General features: G+C 48.5%; 1 pseudogene; it reads right to left on the reverse strand.

The window, feature by feature from the left end:
- Positions 1 to 2,541: 2,541 nt before the first annotated feature.
- On the reverse strand, positions 2,542 to 6,822 carry LOC123057462 (wall-associated receptor kinase 2-like; annotated as a pseudogene).
- Positions 6,823 to 15,616: the final 8,794 nt, after the last annotated feature.

Here is a 15,616-nt window from a genome sequence, read left to right on the forward strand (position 1 = left end):
AGCTGTCAAGTAAACAAGCAGTCAAGTCAAGGTGCTTGCTTACATGATTATTTTTAAAGTTATTACTCCCTCTGTAAAGAAATATAAGAGAAACATTTCTTTACGGAGGGAGTAATTTTTATGAAATTTCAGACCGATACTATCAAACTGAAAAACTGCAAAACTATGGCATTGTCGCTGTTCATGGCAACTAAAAGTTATCTTCGTTGCCCTCTCGAATGAAAAGACTGTCTTCTTGAGTTCCGCGTCTATGTCGGCCTGGTTGTCGCCATGGGCACAGGGATGAGGTAGGTGCCGAACTCCAACGCCGTTGGCATTGACATGATTGCTAGCCAAAACACTTTAACTTTTTTATTGATCAAAACACTCTAACTAATAATACTATGTTGGAGATAATCTTGACTAGGTCGATTGAAAAAAGAACATATCTGGGTTGTTTTTGACTTTTTATCATCCAGTTGTCAAGTAAACAAGCAGTCCAAGTCACAGTGGTGTGATCGGAGACCAGACCCTTGCTCATGTGATTTTTTAGAAATATTAGATCCATATTAATTGTTGCTGATTTGGTACAAAGCTGTTTTTTTACTAAATCAACAGCAATTAATCTGAATCGTAGGGAGTACTTTTTTAATGAGAGATTTCATATTTATACTATCAAAATGAAAATTGCAAAAGTATGACCCTGTCATTGCGCAGGGCAACTAATAGTAATAGGTATTCTTCATTGCCCCCTCAAATGAAATACGGTCTTTGTGAATTCGGCGTCTCCGCCGAGCTGATTGTAGATGTGGGCATTGGGCTGAGGCAGATGTCGAACTCTAGCTAACGCAGTTGGCGTTGATGCGATTGCTGTCGTTGAAGAGGGTGAGGTTTCTTGAGGCAGATCTGCACATACTCACTAGAAGTTACTCCCTCCATCCCAAAATATAAGAGCGTTTTTGACATTACACTAGTGTTAAAAACGCTCTTATATTATGGGACGTATAAAGTACTTACTTTCCGACAAGTGCACTTCCGCAGTCACTGAGCAGGCGGGTTGAGTAGTTTTTGGCCATCATACGCCGACCGCATGTATGTATTCCCACTGTTTCTTTTTTACTTCACGTATTATATTTGTTTTGAAGTCAGAGTTTGACCATGTTTATGAGAAATATATTAATAATCACAATACAAAATCAATATAATCATATTCATCGTGAAATATATTTTCATATTATATTTATTTGATATTATAGATGTTCTTCAATGGTGGGCGAAGAAACGTCGTGGAGTTTCTCGGTTCAGTACATCCCCAGTGATGATGTCTTGCACGAGGCTAAAACCAGCAGGTCCACACAGTGCCATCGATGCTGTGAAGTAAGATCTTTTCCGAACCATCACATTTCATTGCATGCATATGTGCTTGAATTTACTTTTTTTTTCTGTCAACAAAATATCATGTGTTACTAATGTTTATGCCTGCATGAGGCTGCTGAGTAGTGACTTCAACAACGCAAGCTGATGTCGTTCACCCTTGGGAAAAGGTTGCTCTCTTCAGTAGAGAACCAAACGGCAATGAGATCAGTGAGTTTCCTGCCACACTTCTTTTATTTTGTTTTGTCTATACAACCAACATAAACTTGTGGTAGACTTTGCTTTTAAAAAAGCCCTGTCATCCAATGGCAATTCCCATAAAGCAAAAGAAAAAAAAATCAAAAGGAAGTTAATTAGTTAGCAACATCTATCAACAACAATTTCCTTTTCTTTATATTTCAAATATTAAATTTGTAACACATAATTGTAAATTATTTTCCTGATATTCTATTTTTTCTTAGGATTAGGATTTATTTACAAATCTGCTTTGATTTCTACCAAGGGTGTGTCGCTTATCAAGCGTCGAACACGAGAGGTAGAATCACATGAATAGGTAATTACACGTTATCATTGCACTAGCACATTTGATATTTACCACGAACTGAATTTCTCCACACCTAACTTCTTCATTGCAGGAAAACCGTTGTTTATTTTTACGTTCTTTACTTTTGTTCTTTTGTAGCAACCTTAGTTTTAGCCACTTCATTTTACCCCTCACTACTTGTTTCTCGGTCCAAATTATAATCTTTTCAGACACCAAAACAACCAATTCATATGAGAACTGTAACAACTCAACATTCGCATTAACCACCGTCTCTTACTCTTCGTTGGGACGGTACTCTATTAAGCTATTTACATGAGAGTGCTGCGTCCAACCCTGGTCACTTGCATGACATCAATTAACATGTAGGCAATTTGTGCCAAAATATGGTGAACATTTTTGTATCATATAGGGAATGATTTTGTGAAATTCTTGCTTACATCGTCTTTGCTATTATCCTTCCCATAAATCTGAGCCACACTTTTCATATGGTGCAAGCATACTTAATCTGAACTATGATTTTAATTGTATATAGTAGGTTATAGATAAGATTTCATGGGTTGCACCCACCAGATCATTATTAGAGTAAAGATACAGGGATATGAGACAAACTTTCGTTCAAAGGAAATTTTGAATCGTCCCTTGTAAATCTGTCCGGAAGGAGTACTTATTGTAGTTGACAAAATTCTGGCTAATGTACCACCAAATAGTGCAAGTATTGAATTCACGCTCTAGCTAGCTCATCCAAAACTCCCAATTAATGGAGAGACAAAGACAATATATGTTTCAGCACCGCCTTCATATCTAGGCTTTCTTTTAGTCCTTAGACATGAGATTGATGTAGGCCGCATAATCATTTTCTTTAATACGATGTTAACATGGTCTTGAACTGGAGACCTATTGGCAGGTCATCTGAACATATGAGCTGATGAAGAGAGGACAGACAATATATTTAAACAGTAGCAAATTAAAATTGTTGCAAACCTTCTTTACATACGTAGGAGGTCAAGTGAGTGCTTATAAATACGTAAATTATTTGGTGCTAAGCTTAAGGTGGATTTCATAGCAACGACCAACAAACGTGATACAACCATGGATCGTATAGCTAGCAAACCGTTTCTAATATGTTTCTCATGATATCATCTAGCGAATTCTATGCTCAATGCGGCTTTCTTTTCAAGGCTGAAAACCCCAGTGGTGTCACTCTCAGATGACATGGAGCTCTCCATATCTTTGATAGTGAGGCTATGGCACTCCAAAACCAATGGCTGCTGCACTTGGTCTGCCAATTGCTGGAGCTCCTCAGCAACGCACCTCATCGCCGGTCTCCTGTTTCCCGGCATAACTAAGCATCGAGTCGCTAGCTCCGCAGCCTGAACGGCCACTCCCATGCTAGCATCATCGACTATTTCCTTGTCAAAGAGTTGATGGAGCGTGCCATCTCCCATAGACTCTTGAACCATCACCATGAGGCTCTTTCGTTGCTTTGACAGCGGCTTCTTCCTGGTTAGGAGCTCCAGAAGGAGGACCCCAAAGCTGTAGACGTCGTTCTTGTGGGTGAGCTGGTACTCAAGCAGGTACTCTGGGTCAACGTAGCCCGCTGTGCCTCTGGCCACCACCTGGGTCTTCTCATCGATGGTGGAGCAGCCGAAGTCAGACACCTTGGCGACCCATCCGTCGCTGAGAAGGATGTTGGCGGGCTTCACGTCGCCGTGGAGTATCGGGTGCACTAGCGAGTGCAGGTACGCCAGTGCTCCGGCGGACTGCGCGGCGACCCTCAGACGGGTCCCCAGGGTGGCGCGACACGAGGTCGGTTGGCTGTACAATAGCTCCTGCAGGGTTTTGTTCTTCACGTACTCGTACACCAGGATGGGCACCTCGAACTGCAGGCAGCAACCCAGGAGCTTGACGATGTTGGGATGGTCGACACGGCAGAGTATCACCAGCTCCTGCACAAAGTCCTTCGTCCTGCTCTCATCGACCTCCTTGCATCTTTTTACCGCCACAAGCGTGTCCTTGCCGTCGACGTCGAGGACCGCCTTGTACACGGTGCCCTGCCCTCCTTCCCCGATGATGTTCTCCTTGTCGAACCCGTTTGTTGCTGCCTCGATCTCTTCTCTGGCATAGACGGTGAACCCAATGTTACGCTCTACTCTCATAATTTCTGATAGTATCTGTTACCCGTGCTGTTGATAGTATTCATCACTCTGTCGGATCAGCGCTTGTCTCTTGATACTCCTTTTGTGACGGGTAATTTCTATTGCAAGGATACAAACAAGGCCAACCAGAATAACGCCAAAAACTCCTGAAGAGTAGGATGCCAAGGTTAGTCGTCATTCCTCATTTGGGGCAAAAGAGAACATGTGTTTTCTGATTTAGTAAAAGATGGAATTACTTGGCACTAAGAATCTTAGATGAAATTAAACATAGTGATCTGGTACACATAATGTTGATATATTATGTACTTAGATTGTATAGTAGGCATAAGGTGTGGACGTACATATACCGAATTTTTCTCCAAGACCAAGTGTGTGGTTTCTCTCGCATGTCCCATTCTGGGCGTCGCCTTTGGTATGCTTGGGGCAACGACAATTGAATCCACCGGGCAAATTTTTGCAAGTTCCAGGTACAGAGCAAGGGTATTTTGCCAGGTCTGTGCACTCGTTAATATCTGCCACCAAAGATCATATTTTCAGGGAATCAAAGATCAAATATTATATATCTAAGTATATAGCCCCAACTAACCTATTTCTCGACATGCAAGCATATCACTTCAGCATGCAACATACATACATCGTAAAAGATTGTCCCCAATATGCAACAATGCATAGGAAAAGCTCACTTCAACATGCAAACATGCATGATAAGTTACTCTATTATGCTCTTTAAAATTAATAAATATTTTGCAACTGTACAATAATCAAACACAATAAATTCTATTATTAATCCAAACAATGAACCAAATCTCAATAAAATATACTCCCTCCGATTCAAAAAGTGTCACAACTTTGAACTAAGGTTACCTCAACTTTAGTTAGAGCTGTGACACTTATTTGGGATCGGAGGATGTATTATAGCAACAATTTGCGACGTATCTATAAGATTCTATGCCAATAAATCATCTAATCAATATAGGCCTTCGTTAGACAAGACAAAAAAAGTGACAACACGAAGCTCTATTATTTTTTGTGAAGAAAAAGTTCCCGCTTCTTACCACCACAATAAACTTTCCCAGCAAAAAAAGAAAAAGTACGCTCATAACAAAAATCTACTTGAATCATTGCATAGATTTTTGATGGTTTATGAATGAGAAAAGTATGTTTTTGGTCCCTCAAGTTCTCCAAAAGTATAGATTTGGTGCCTCAAATTTTTTTGGTATACATTTGGTCTTTGAAGTCTCAAAACCGGATAAGTTTGTTCAAAAACCAGATTTTAAGCATGTTGACCAGGTTTGACTTATGAACAGTAAATTCAAAAGATAGCAAAGAAATTAAAAAAAACTCTAAAATTTTGTGGCAACCAAGATGCTTGGGTGCGTGAAATTTTTTGTGGTGTTTTGACATCCGAGGAGCTCGTGAAAAAAAAATTGGCTCACCAAAAAAAGCCAAAATTTGTTTTTTTTTGGCTAAAGCTCCTCGGATGTTATTTGAACACAAAAATTTACACGCACCAAGCATACCCAAGTATGTTGGTTGTCACAAAAGTTCACATATACTTTTTGAATTTGTTTGCTATTTCTTTGAATTTACTGTTCAAACCGAGTCAAACCCCGGTCAACATGCTAAAAAAATCTGGTTTTGAATCAAACTTATCAGGTTTTGAGACTTGAAGGACCAAATATATACCAAAAAATCTTGAGGGCCCAAGTCTATACGTTTGGGGAATTTGAGGGACCAAAAACATAATTTTCTCTTTATGAATTGATTGAGAAACAACAATCCTGTATATTATAGTATTGTTTTGTGTTGGTACTACAAACCTTTGCATCCTTGCTCCGGATCTTGCAGGTAAGGATTGCCTTGGAAGCCCTTGGAGCAGTTGCAGATGTAGCCTGGTCCATTGAGCGAGTCGAAGCACTCGCTGTGGTCGCCGAGGCAGGCGTAGGAGGAGGGATCCTTGCGCGCCACGTCGCACGTCTGGTTTCCGACAACCCAGTCCACCACCAGCGGCGCCACTCCGACTCCGCCGTAGGTGGTGTTGAACCTCGGTGAGGTCGCGTAGGTTGTTTGGAAGGTGAAGTTTGAGGCGTCCATGAGAACGGCGTAGCTGCAGCGGCTGACGTTGTGGATCTTGGTGGTGTTGAAGCCGGAGTCGAACTCCACTTCGTACTGCAGGCCCCTGGGGATGGCGGTCTGGCAGCACCCAATCCCGGAGCAGGAGTCGTTGCTGAGGGCCGACCTCGCATCGCCGTCGCTTTCTGCTCGGCACATGGCCACGCAGCCGCTGGTGTACTCGTGGGTGTGCGCGCCCTCGATGTAGGCCAGCGTTTGGCAGCCGATGACGGTGAACTTGTTGGTGTCGGCGAACCTGTAGGGCGTGCCGGTGAAGTTGAGGCGCCACTCGCTGGCGTCCATGCCCTGAGTGGCGGCGTTGTAGCAGTAGGAGGAGATATGATTCTGCATCCTGGCCTGGCCTTGCTGCAGCGAGACGTCGACGACCTCCACGTCGTAATAAAACGGCGTGCGGCGCCCGCCATTCACATCGGTCTCGTGGCAGGTCAGGCCGAACCCGGGCATGGCGCAGTCGCTGCTGCTGTCGCCGGGCGAGTCGACGATGCCGAACGGGTAAGGGATGTCCACGCCGCCGCAGTCTCTCTGGCAACTGCTGCTAGGCCTAGGCGGAGCTGCTCCAACCCCAAGCAGCGCTACGCCGAGGCAGAGCCATACTGCTGCCAGTAGAGAAGCAGCTGCTGATCTGTGGGACGGCATGGAGTGGATCGAGGGCTTGCCTTGCTGCTCTGGGTACGAGTTGTTTAATACTCGAGCCGTTCCGACGACCAACGACGACTTGAAGCTTGCAATCACGCAGGAATTGCCTGCAATCATTCAATCCATTTTCCTCGGTTCCTAAATATAAATTGTCGTGGTTCTAACTCTGACAGTGATGTAGAGGGTGTGTATGGAGAGGCTAGATCTCAGCTATGGAGAGGTTGTAAACACGCAGGGTGCGAGTTCAGGCCTTCGCGGAGGAAGTAACAGCCCTACGTCTCGGTGCCCGGAGGCGGTCGATTAGATTATATGCGTGTGAATAACAGAGGTGCGAACCCTTCATACCGAGGAGGGGGGTGGCTTATATAGAGTTCGCCGGCCCTCTCCTGCCCTCAGTAATGCAGGGTTTAAGGTACATTTAAGGTTGGACGTTACTGGTAACGCTCCTAATAAAGTGTTATAATGACCATGAAGACTACTTAAAGACCGACCGTTTGCCTGAGGAATGACTTTAGATCTCCTGGCAGTCGAGTGGTTGGCTTCATGGTCGAATGATAGCTTCTTGGTCGAGTGTCTTGAACCCGTCGAGTGAGATACCTTCAAGTCGATTGAAAGGTGACTTCTTCTAGGGATGTTCTTGGGTAGGGCTCTTTGGACAGGTCCGTGCCCCTACCGTAGGTACATAGCTTCATCATTAGCCCCCGAATGGATCGAGGTTAGAGTGGGGAAAGAGTTGGGGATCTTTCCGACTGGTTCTTTGGGCTACATGAGTGCCTCGTTTTGGATCAATCGTCACGGATGACGTCATCAACCTCTTTCAGTCGCCTTGATCCATTCCAGGCCTTTCGCCGAGTGAATTTCTTTACTTGTAATATACCGAGTGCCGGCGCGAGTGGGATCTTCTGTTTTGACGAGTTGTTCTGCAGCCCGCGGGTTTCGCGGGATTCGAATTTCGGGAAGCGCGCGGGACGGGAGCGGCCGCAGTAATCGGATGCGATAAAGCGGAAGCTCCTCGATTTCCGCGCCACCTTTTTCGCCATGTACTGCGCGCGCGTCTGCTGCGGGATTTGACTGGATAGCCTGGGCCTACCAGTCAGCCACTCGGAAGCGGCCTCTTATAAGCCGCCGGCTCGGGGTTTCCAAACATTGCGCCCTCTTCTTCCTCTCTCTCTTCGCAAGTTCCTCCGCCACCTCCGCTCTCACCCTAGTGCCGCAGGCCCGTTTGAGATTTGCCGACGACGATGGCGAAGGACAAGACGTCCGCTTTGGAGCGCGTGAAGAAGGCGGCGGCGCAGGGGAAAGGAAAGAGGTCTGCTCGGGGCGGATCTTCCTCAAGGTCTGCTCTGCCCAGAGGCTGGATCCAGGGCGACTGGATGCCGTCGGTGATCCGGCAAGAAGATCTTGACGACATGGTCGAGGGGGGAGTCATTCCCCACGAAGCTGCGCGTCTCCCGGGGAGAGAGATCGAACCCCAACCCCGTGATGGTGAGTGTGTGCTCCTAGCCACCCATATCGACCGCGGGTTTTCTCTGCCTCCCCATCCTTTTTTCCGGAGCTTTCTGAACTTCTTCGGAGCGCAGCTCCACCACTTCACTCCCAACTCCATCGTATATCTTGCTGCTTTCATTTCCTTGTGTGAGGGTTTCTTGGGTTGCCGCCCCCATTGGGGACTCTTTAAGCACATCTTTACCTGCCGTTCCCGATCGGTCAAGAAGGCCAAGTCGAGTGATGAAAGGACGCAGGTGATCCAGCTGTGCGGGGGCCTGGCGATCCAGACGAGGGGAAAAAGTTGTTTTCCATCTATCACTTTCCCAGAGTCGGTCCGTGGTTGGCAGGCGACCTGGTTTTACTGTCAAGACCAGGCGACCCTAGGACAGTCGACTGGTCTTCCCTCTTTCTCTCTCGACCGAGCTGAAAAACCTGCTTCTCTGAAAGTGACGCCGGAAGAAAAGGCACAAGTCAAAGTGCTGGCTGGTCGAGTGGTTCAGCTTGTCCGCGATGGCGTGACTGGTATGGACTTGCTGGAGGTCTTCCTTCGGAGGCGCATCCAACCGCTCCAGGCTCGTGACCACCCGATGTGGCTGTACTCGGGTCTCGACGACACCACTCGGATCCACCCGGAGGAGGTCACCGATGAGATGCTGGAGGGGTGGCTGTCGAGCATCACGGGAAACAAAGACAACCTCCGAGGAGCCAGGAGGGTAATTCCACTCGACAACTCGTATGACGTGGACCAGGTATGTCTTTATGCTCCCGACTGAGATCTTGTTTTCTTCATTGGTCTTCTTTGAGTTGGTCGATTGACTTTTGTCTTGTCTGTTGTTTTCCAGGCGACTACTGAGATGTACTCGACGCCCAACGGGGCACAGGAGCCAACTGAGGAAGGGGAGGCGAGCGGAGGTGAGAGTGGAGACGATCAAGGAGAGTGGGAGTCCGACGGTGAAGGAGAGGGAGACGACGACGTCGACTCCAGCGAAGAGGAGGAGGAGGAGGTTGAACCCCCCGCCCGGAGAGGCGATCCAAGCTCACACACGATCCAGCGCGGGAACGTGGTAAGGCGACTGCTCCTGTTGGGCAGTTGTCGAAACGCCCTCAGACCTTTTCTCCTACGCGGACTGGAAAGGCTCCCAAGCACCCACGCGCGACGCCGTCCAAGCCGCCCAAGGCTCTGCCCAAGATGAAGATGGCTGTCCCTACCATTTCTGGGTAATAATAAAACTTGTTTTCCTTTGTCGACCGTGGACAGATCCTTGATCGTTTCATTGAGCCAACTGACTGACTTTCGAGATTTGCAGCGCTGCTACTTCTGAGATCTCTGCCAAGGACGACGACCAAGAGATGGAGGATGCTGTTACCTCCAACCCTGGTATGATTACTGATGTTCTGCTTTGAGTCGACTGGACATTTATTACAACTCTGGTCGATTGAATTTTTTCTTGTAGCTCCTCCTCATGTTATCAACCTCCCGGATGACGACGACAACGAACCGCTGAGAGTGAGAAGAAACAGGAGGGCGTCGGCTGACAAGACCCCCCAATCTGCTCCGGCGTCTGAGGCCGTAGCTCGGGATGGTGGTGACACCACTCGGGCTCCTGTGACTTTCGCTGTTCCTCTGACGAGCGTGCAGGCCTCGACGTCGACTGCGGATCCGCCTTCGCTCTTCGTCACGTACCCCGTCCCTGAGGACCAAGCGGCTGCCGCAAAAGAGGCCATACGCCAGGCGGGGATCATGATGGAACAAGTGAAAGTGGCTCGGGAGGCCAACCAAGCAGCTTATGACGCGAGTTCGGCTCTACAGAGTAACGTCCAGGTCAGTCGACTCAAGACTTGGTCTGTTACGATATGTTGTTTGAAGAATCTCTTTTCCGAAGATCTTTGTATCTGTACACCCACTGGGTGTGTCTGCCAATTTTTGGACGAGTGGGGGCACGCTAAGTGCACCCACTGGGTGTAGTCCCCGAGACTACGGTGGACTGCTGGCAGTCGACTGTAGTCTTTATATTGTGTTGCTGTAGCTGTATTTCTTCACTCGATTTGGTCAGGCCATGTCGAATGGAACTGTATCCGGTCGACTACGGGCAGTCGACTTTTTTTTACAGTGGGGGCACGCCGAGTGCACCCACTGGGTGTAGTCCCCGAGACTACTGTCGAATGTTTTTGATTCGGCTGTAGTCTTAGAAACGTCATCATTGTCTCTTAGTTACTCGGAAGCAACTTATCTTGGACGTCTGTCGACTGATTTTTTTTACAGAAATCCTGCAACTTGTAGCTCGCTATACTGAGTTGGAGAATCAGCAGATCCAGCTCAACCTTAACTTGAAGCTTGCTCAAGAGAACTTGAAGAAGGCGCAAGAAGAAGCAAAAGGTATGGCTGGTGAGGTTCTCCATTCTTGGCGAGTGACTTTTCTTTTTTGTCCATTGTTGATGTTGGCTTCACTCGACGTGCCGCAGATAAACTGGAAGAAGCTCTGAAGAAGAAGGATCAAGATCTTGCAGAAGCACAAAAGGAGGTCTTGAACAAAACGAGGCTCGCTGAAGAGAAACTGGCTTCGGTCAGAACTCTTGAGCAGGAGAACTCCAGACTGAAAGCTGCTCTCGAGGTAGCCAATCAAGAGGTCAGCCGACTGAAGAACGACAACGTGGCTCTGCACGACAAGGCGGGTGAGCTGGCGGGGAAGAGGAACGATCTGGAGGCTTATCTCGGTGGACTCGCCAAGAAGCTGTTCGTCATGCTCGAAGGTAATTACTCCACCCCGACTGTCTTGCAGTTACCAAGCCTGTGTAGGGCCACTGTCTTACTCTTGAATCGTGTTTGCAGAATTCTGTCAGAACTTTGAAGAGGAGACCAGTCGAGTGGAGCCAGGCTTGGACCCTGCTAACTCTCTTGTGAAGGACGAGGCTGCAATGAACGTGCTCCGTCTGGAGTCTCGTATTGCCAGCGTGGTTGACTATCTGGCTCGGCTGAAAGTTGCGATGTCGCGGATCGACACATCACTCTGGCCTGGGATGACACTTCAGAACGACCTCGAGTCTTTGATGGCTCGACTGAATGAAGTCCCGGGTCGAGTGGCGGAATGGAAGAAATCTTCTGCTAGATGTGGTGCTGATGTCGCTCTGTCTCTGGTCCGCGTCCACTGCAAGGAGGCGCGAGAAGAAAAGCTGGCCGCCATCCAAGTTGCCAATACCAGGAAGCACAGCTTTCAAGACTTCATGGAGACTTTCATCGCTGCTGCCACTCGTATTGCAGACGGGATCGACTTGAACGAGTTCATCGCCCCTTCCAGTCCTCCACCTGAGGAATGAAAAACTTTTATGCTTCACTTTAAATTTGCCTTGGAATGCCGAGTGGATTTGTAACCGTTAAACTCTGCCGAGCCGAGGGCTCGAGTACTTTGATCTGAGGTCTGGGACCTTTAGGCTTTATCCGAACTTGATTTCTCGTTGAATATCTTCATGGTTTGATCCGTCGAGTGGAACTTGATCTTCACTCGGAATACCCTTGTATTTGTGGCGTACCTCCGAAGGAGGAGGTAGCAGTCGACTTGCGCCTCGTCGCCCTTGCGGATTGGGTTGTGTCCTGTACTTAGGCGAGCGCTGGGCTGCAGCTAAGCCCCCGAGTGGGAGTCTGGCTCGCCACTCGGTAGGATTTTTAAACACTTAGGCGAGCACTGGGCTTCAGCTAAGCCCCCGAGTGGGAGGTTTTCTCGCCACTCGGTAGGATTTTTGAACACTTAGGCGAGCATTGGACTGCAGCTAAGCCTCCGAGTGGGAGACTGGCTCGCCACTCGGTAGGATTTTTAAACACTTAGGCAAGCACTGGGCTGCAGCTAAGCCCCCGAGTGGGAGTCTGGCTCGCCACTCGGTAGGATTTTTTAAACACTTAGGCGAGCACTGGGCTGCAGCCAAGCCCCCGAGTGGGAGGTTTGCTCGCCACTCGGTAGGTTTTTTAAACACTTAGGCGAGCACTGGGCTGCAGCTAAGCCCCCCAGTGGGAGTTTGGCTCGCCACTCGGTAGGATTTTTAAACACTTAGGTGAGCACTGGGCTGCAGCTAAGCCCCCGAGTGGGAGGTTTGCTCGCCACTCGGTAGGATTTTTAAACACTTAGGCAAGCACTGGGCTGCAGTTAAGCCCCCGAGTGGGAGTCTGGCTCGCCACTCGGTAGGATTTTTAAACACTTAGGCGAGCACTGGGCTGCAGCTAAGCCCCCGAGTGGGAGGTTTGCTCGCCACTTGGTAGGATTTTTAAACACTTAGGCGAGCACTGGGCTGCAGCTAAGCCCCCGAGTGGGAGTCTGGCTCGCCACTCGATAGGATTTTTAAACACTTAGGCGAGCACTAGGCTGCAGCTAAGCCCCCGAGTGGGAGTCTAGCTCGCCACTCGGTAGGATTTTTAAACACTTAGGCAAGAACTGGGCTGCAGCTAAGCCCCCGAGTGGGAGGTTTGCTCGCCACTCGGTAGGATTTTTAAACACTTAGGCGAGCACTGGGCTGCAGCTAAGCCCCCGAGTGGGAGTCTGGCTCGCCACTCGGTAGGATTTTTAAACACTTAGGCGAGCACTGGGCTGCAGCTAAGCCCCCGAGTGGGAGGTTTGCTCGCCACTCGGTAGGATTTTTAAACACTTAGGCGAGCACTGGGCTGCAGCTAAGCCCCCGAGTGGGAGTCTGGCTCGTCACTCGGTAGGATATTTAAACACTTAGGCGAGCACTGGGCTGCAGCTAAGCCCCCAAGTGGGAGCCTGGCTCGCCACTCGGTAGGATTTTTAAACACTTAGGTGAGCACTGGGCTGCAGCTAAGCCCCCGAGTGGGAGGTTTGCTCGCCACTCTGTAGGATTTTTAAACACTTAGGCGAGCACTGGGCTGCAGCTAAGCCCCCGAGTGGAAGTCTGGCTCGCCACTCGGTAGGATTTTTAAACACTTAGGCGAGCACTGGGCTGCAGCTAAGCCCCCGAGTGGGAGGTTTGCTCGCCACTCGGTAGGATTTTTTCAAACTTAGGCGAGTACTGGACTGCAGCTAAGCCCCCGAGTGGGAGGTTTGCTCGCCACTCGGTAGGATTTTTTCAAACTTAGGCGAAACGGATTCGCAGCTAAGTCACCCACTAGGGGATTTCGTATGCAAACAAAAGTGACAGCAATTATTGGAACACTCTTGTCTTTGATAAAAATGAACTGCAGAAGTTTTTCTTATTACATCTCGCCCGAGGGGGAATTCAAGTGTGAAAGGGACGGAGCAGTTCCGCATTCCAAGCTCGTGGCTCATCGATCTGGCGATCAACATTGTAGAGGTGATACGCTCCATTGCGGAGGACTCTGGTGACGATGAAGGGGCCTTCCCAAGTAGGAGCAAGCTTGTGTGGTTTCTGTTGATCCACTCGGAGGACCAAATCTCCTTCTTGGAAGGCTCGACTCTTGACATTCCTGGCATGGAATCGACGCAAGTCTTGCTGATAAATGGTCGATCTGATCATGGCCATCTCCCTCTCTTCTTCTAGGAGGTCGACTGCGTCTTGCCGGGCTTGTTCTGCTTCATCTTCGGTATAAAGTTCGACTCGGGGTGCGTTGTGAAGAAGATCACTCGGCAGAACTGCTTCGGCTCCATAAACCAGAAAGAATGGAGTTCTTCCAGTCGACCGGTTAGGGATGGTCCTCAATCCCCACAGAACTGACGGAAGCTCGTCGACCCAAGCACCTGCCGCGTGCTTGAGATCACGCATCAGTCGAGGCTTTAGTCCTTTGAGAATCAGACCATTTGCTCTCTCAGCTTGTCCATTCGACTGGGGATGGGCGACCGATGCGTAGTCGACTCGTGTGCCTTGAGAGGCGCAAAAAGCTCTGAACTTGTCTGAATCAAAGTTTGACCCATTGTCAGTGATGATCCTATGCGGGACTCCATATCTGAATGTTAGCCCTCTGACGAAACTGATAGCTGTGCAAGCATCAAGATTCTTGATGGGCTTAGCTTCAATCCATTTGGTAAACTTGTCGACTGCCACAAGCACATGAGTGAAACCGCTCCTGCCTGTTCTTAGTGGACCAACCATGTCCAGTCCCCAGACAGCAAAGGGCCAGACGAGTGGAATGGTCTTCAGGGCTGATGCAGGCTTGTGTGACATGTTGGAGTAAAACTGGCACACTCCATACTTGTCGACTATCTCTTTTGCCATCTCATTTGCTCTTGGCCAGTAAAATCCCGCTCGGTATGCTTTAGCCACAATGGTCCGAGAGGACGCATGGTGACCACAGGTCCCCGAGTGGATATCATCAAGGATTATCTGACCCTCTTCTGGTGTTATGCACTTCTGACCGATTCCAGTCGCGCTTTCTCTATACAACTGTCCCTTTATGACTGTGAACGCCTTGGATCGGCGGACGATCTGTCGAGCCTCTTCCTCGTCCTCCGGGAGTTCTTTCCTTAGGATATACGCAATGTACGGTATCGTCCAGTCGGGAGTGATTGCCAAGACTTCCATGATTAGGTCGACCACAGCAGGAACTTCGACTTTAGTCGGATCTGTGGCACTTTTCGGCTGCGGGGCTTCTTCTGTAAAAGGATCTTCTTGGACTGACGGCGAGTGAATGTGTTCCAGGAACATGTTGCTGGGAATGGCTTCTCTCTTGGAGCCTATCTTTGCCAAATCGTCAGCTGCCTGATTTTTCAGTCGGGGGATGTGATGAAGCTCTAACCCCTCGAATTTCTTTTCTAGCTTTCTCACTGCATTGCAATAACCAGTCATAGCCGGACTTCTGACGTCCCACTCCTTCATCACCTGATTAACCACCAAATCTGAGTCGCCATAGACCATGAGGCGACGGACGCCGAGTGAAATGGCCATGCGCAAGCCATAAAAAAGTGCTTCATATTCTGCTTCATTATTGGAGGAATCAAAGTGAATATGGAGAACGTATCTGAGCTTATCTCCTCGGGGGGAGACTAATACTACCCCAGCACCGGAACCATTCAACATCTTAGATCCATCGAAGAACATGGTCCAGTGCTTCGAGTGAACTTGAGTCGGAAGTTGCTGTTCAATCCACTCAGCGACGAAATCTACGATTGCTTGGGACTTGATAGCCTTCTTTGCTTCAAACTTGATATCTAAGGGAAGGAGTTTAATCGCCCACTTAGCCACTCGACCAGTTGCATCTCTGTTGTGCAGAATCTCTGACAGTAGGGCGTCGCTGACGACTGTAATGGAGTGGTCAGAGAAGTAATGTGCAACCTTCTTCGTGGTCATATAAATCCCATATACAAGCTTCTGGCAATGAGGATATCTTTGTTTTGAAGGGGTCAAAACT

Source organism: Triticum aestivum, chromosome 3A, assembly GCF_018294505.1.
Source record: "Triticum aestivum cultivar Chinese Spring chromosome 3A, IWGSC CS RefSeq v2.1, whole genome shotgun sequence".
Classification (NCBI taxonomy): Eukaryota; Viridiplantae; Streptophyta; class Magnoliopsida; order Poales; family Poaceae; genus Triticum; species Triticum aestivum.